Genomic DNA, 4,864 nt, shown 5'->3' with positions numbered 1-4,864 from the left:
GAATGGTGTGGGATGGCATTAGATTATGATGGGATGAAGAGTGAATGGGAAGTGTACAAGTGAATGCAGTACATAAAGACCATATTGTTCAGGCAAGGGCATAGGACTTGGCCCACTTGTGTTTTATAAGAAAAAGACTTAAAGATGGAAATATATAGGATCAGTAATGGACATTTTTAAAAGATTGAAAATATGAGATCACTTTTAATAATTTTTTTTATGCATGTGGGGTGTGTTATGGTGAAAACCAGAAAATCTGCTAGACAAATTCTAAAAAAGTTGTGACACTACTTTAAACAAATTTTTATACTAAATGGAATGGAGGAAAGGTTTAAAGATACATGTGGAATGAAGGAAAGGTTGAGGATACACACACACACACGCACACACATATATATATTATATGTATATTATATATATACACACTATATGTATAATATATTATATATATTTTATATATATATACACACGATATATATATACACACACACACGATATATATATATATATATATATATATATATATATATATATATGGAGAGAGAGGAAGAAAGAGAGACAGAATGATTGATGGAACAGAATCTCTGAGGATGGAGAACAAGTGGAAGGATACATCTGAAATCAGATGACGGGATACACAATATTTTGTGGAAAAATGGGAAAAATTGTATCAGTGAGAATAGGCTGTATTGTGCAACAATAACAAACACTTCAAAATCTTATTTTTTAAAAAACTGGTTTAACTCTTATTCATGCTACGTGTCTACTTCTGCTTTGTTCATTATAGTCACCTAGATTGAGCTGAGATATTGTTGGTTTCCATGGCAGAGGGGAGAAAACTCTGGAGGAGCCCTCACTGGCAATGAAATGCTCTGGCCACAAAGCAACACATGTCATTTCCCCTCATTATTGGTAAGAACTAGTTAACCACTGTCTAAGTACTAGAGGATCGGATAGTGTAATCTTAACTAGTGCTATAAAGGTAGATTATTGGGGTATTTAGTAAGCAATCTAATGATTACAATCAATAAAGAAAATGGTGAGAGTGAATGCAGGTAACTGTGAGTGACTGCTGAGAAAATGAGGGAGTCCTGTAAAGCAGAAAGTGAGATGTACATAGACAGGAAGGGATGAGCTGGTGAAGGCTTGAAACAGTTGTTGGGAGAGTGGCTAACTAGAGATGCAGAGAAGGATTATAGGTTATTCCTTAGGACCTAATCGAGAATGCAGACTGAATTTGTGGTGACACGAATCTACTGATTCTAGATTTTCTCTGGTGGTATTCAGGAGCCTATATATTGATGGGAAATGTGGATGATTGATTGATCCAGGATGGAGTTTTGCAGAGCAAGTGCAGCAGAAGGATAAGTGTGTGAGGGAGTTAAAAATATTATAGTAAGTGTATGGTTGAATGATGAGTCATGTGCTCTAAGTTCACAGGAAATTTGATGAAAAGAGGAAAAGGTGGTTGGATTATAGAAAATATAGAAGAAGCAGAATTGGTTAAATCTTAAATTATCTTGCCTAAATGTCTAAGAGTTGTTAAAGATAGTTAGGATGCTTTGGGGACAGCCTTACTTACATAACTGTAAATCATGAAGGCTTTTATTTACTCACTCAATAAGACATGGAGATAAACCATCTGAAGATAGGATCAGTGACTCAGTGTTACCATCAAGGACCCAGGCCCTTTCATTTGCTCAACCTCATAGCATTGGTGTTCCTTCACAGGCTTGTTACCTCATGATTGCAAAATGGCTGCCACACCTCTACATAGCGTATCCACACACACAGATAGGAAGGGAGGGTAGGAGATGAGAGCTCTTTGTTCTTGCATTCCTGACTGTATCATGGGAGAAATACATTCTTTACATCTGTTTAGCCAGAAGTACTGCTTGTAGGCTAATCACCAGCCAAGAGCAATGGAATTCCCTTGATTGATTTTATACGTTTCCTTACTCATCCCATGGGACTGGGTACAGGGCTGCTGAACTACGCTGGGGTTCTGTTAGTAAGGAAGATGGGAGAAATGACTATTGGAGAATTAATAGTGACTGCTACAAATGAAACCTTTCTTCTCAATGAATGATAAGACCTCATGCTCAGGATGCAAAATAATTATCTTTGTTTATTTGGGTTAAAAAAATGTACAGATTTAGGCTTTGAGCCAGCAAATAAATTTTCACTGAGGGGAAGACATAGGAATATCGTGTAAAATTTGAGTTCCTTTTATGGAAAGTTGATCTATCCCCCTCCCCAGGCATGTAATGTTTCTTGAGTAAAACCTGCTGGTTGAGTAAAACTTCTACTAGATGATCAGTCTAGATGATTTTTCTTATTTCTGACTGCTTTTAGTTAAAATGGCAACCATACATCTAGTGAAATCTGTGCCATTGTGGAGTAAAAATATGAGCATATTAGTCTTTTCTCACATTGTTATAAAGAACTACCTGAGACTGGGTAATTTGCAAAGAAAAAAGACTTAATTTGCTTACGGTTCAGCAGGCTACAAAGGAAGATGGCTGGGGAGGCCTCAGGAAACTTACAATCATGGCAGAAGGCAAAGGGGAAGCAGGCATGTTTTTCATGGCCAGAGCAGGAGGAAGAAAGAGAAGAGGGAGGTGCTACACACTTTTAAACAACCAGATCTCATGAGAACTCAGTCACTATCATGAGAACAGCAAGGTAGAAATCCACCCCCTTGATCCAGTCGCCTCCCAACAGGCCCCTCCTCCAACGCTGGGGACTACAATTTGACATAAGACTTGGGTGGGGAGACAAATCTAAACTATACCACATACTAAATGTTCATGAGTCTAGATTATTCTTTTAAAAATATTGTGTGTGCGTGGGAATGTACATTAGTTCAACCATTGTGGAAGACAGTATGGCGATTCCTCAAGGATTTAGAAATAGAAATACCATTAGACCGAGCAATCCTATTACTGGGTATATACCCAGAGGATTGTAAATTGTTCTATTATAAAGACACATGCACACGTATGTTCATTGTGGCACTGTTTACAATAGGAAAGACTTGGAAACAACCCAAATGCCCATCAAGGATAGACTGGATAAAGAAAATGTGACACATATACCCCATGGAATGCTATGCAGCCATAAAAAATAATGAGTTCATGTCCTTTGCAGGGACATGAATGAATCTGGAAACCATCATTCTCAGCAAACAGACACAAGAACAGAAAACCAAACACTGCATGTTCTCCCTCATAAGTGGGTGTCGAACAATGAGAACATATAGACACAGGGAGGGGAACATCACACACTAGGACCTGTTGGTGGGTGGGTGGAGGGTCTAGGAGAGAAATAGCAGGGGTTGGGGAGGTTGGGGAGGGATAACATTAGGAGAAATACCTACTGTAGCTGACGGGAAGATGGATGCAGCAAACCACCATAGCATGTGTATACCTGTGTAACAATCCTGCACCATCTGCACATGTATCCCAGAACTTAAAGTGTAATGAAAAAAAATTACTTGTAAGCTTATTTCCTTGATTATTTTTTCACAGAAATGCTACATACAATGATATATTCCCCAAATTCATGATAATATATTCCCCAAAATTCAGGTCTTTTTTTTCTTTTTTTTTTTTTTAGACAGAGTCTCACTCCGTCACCAGGCTGGAGTGCAGTGGTGCGATCTCAGCTCACTGCAACCTCCGCCTCCTGGGTTCAAGTGATTCTTTTGCCTCAGCCTCCCAAGTAGCTGGGACTACAGGCATGCACCACAATGCCCAGCTATTTTTGTATTTTTAGTAGAGACAGGGTTTCACTGTATTGGCCAGGATGGTCTCGATCTCCTGACCTTGTAATCCGTCTGCCTCAGCCTCCCAAAGTGCTGGGATTACAGGCATGAGCCACCTTGCCCAGCCAATCAGATCTTCTATAAGTTACTTGAATTTACGTTTCTCGTTTTATCAGATATTGCTTTACAAGTTATGTGTTATATATTAATATTGAAAGAAAATAAGTTTTATCTGTTTTAATTCTTTCCAATTTGAATAGGAACCATACAGAATTTACCAGAATTTTTCCATTCAACAGGAATTTATTTTGCCATTTCCATAGGAAAAACAGTTTGAAAGTGTTTCCTGGGATGTAAACATGGAAGACCAACAGTGCCTACTCTCAGGGAGCTTACATTATCACTGCTAACTAGATAAGTAGGCAATTTAATAGGTAATTATTTGAGCACATGTTCCTCCACTACTTGAAAAATGTTAGCTATTCAAAACCCAGTGTGCTCTTTGAGTGTGCTACCATCTTTTTTTCTTTTTCTTTTTCTTTTTTTTAATATTCTGTCTCTGTGCTCGGTCTAGCTTTAGTTTGTTTGTCTTTAAAAACTGTTTTTTTTTAAAATCCACATACTTGTATCATCTCAATCACCATGAAATTGTTAGTTTTTTCATGGTTTGTTCTCTCTTCACAGATTCTGGCTGTGAAACTGAATATTGATTTAGAAAATCACACCCTGTAACCTGAGTCTGCAGTTTGCTTTTATATGCCCCTGATCTTAAGTACATGAATCCTCAGTCTCCCAAGTCTGAAGAAAATCTACAGGACTCTGGATCTTTACTCTGCATTATTCAGATGCTTAGAGAGTATTGGTCTCTTGCAAAGGGCTTGAAACCAAAGATCACACCAACCGTGTGCTTTATGAAAAGGGAGTTAATTTTAAAAACAGATGCTGTATTTGAAAAATGAATTCTAGCTAATTTTATTTAAAGCTTCTGAAAGTTAGATGCATGGATACAGGGTCTTCTTCTGGGCACCCACAGTAACAGCGATATTGCTTTTTCATTGCATTTTAATTTGCTTACTTATTATTATTTTTCTTTTTGAG

General features: G+C 37.8%; 1 non-coding gene across 1 annotated transcript; it reads right to left on the bottom strand.

Moving 5' to 3' along the window:
* Positions 1–226: 226 nt before the first annotated feature.
* LOC135270581 (U7 small nuclear RNA) lies at positions 227–290 on the bottom strand. Its single transcript, XR_010338737.1, has one exon. It is a non-coding gene; the product is annotated as a U7 small nuclear RNA (small nuclear RNA).
* Positions 291–4,864: the final 4,574 nt, after the last annotated feature.

This window comes from Aotus nancymaae, unplaced genomic scaffold, assembly GCF_030222135.1.
Source record: "Aotus nancymaae isolate 86718 unplaced genomic scaffold, 86718_ANA_hifiasm-v0.15.2.pri h1tg000064l_0, whole genome shotgun sequence".
Taxonomy (NCBI): Eukaryota; Metazoa; Chordata; class Mammalia; order Primates; family Aotidae; genus Aotus; species Aotus nancymaae.
Note: the sequence above shows the minus strand (reverse complement) of the source record. Positions and strands in the feature narration are given on the sequence as shown.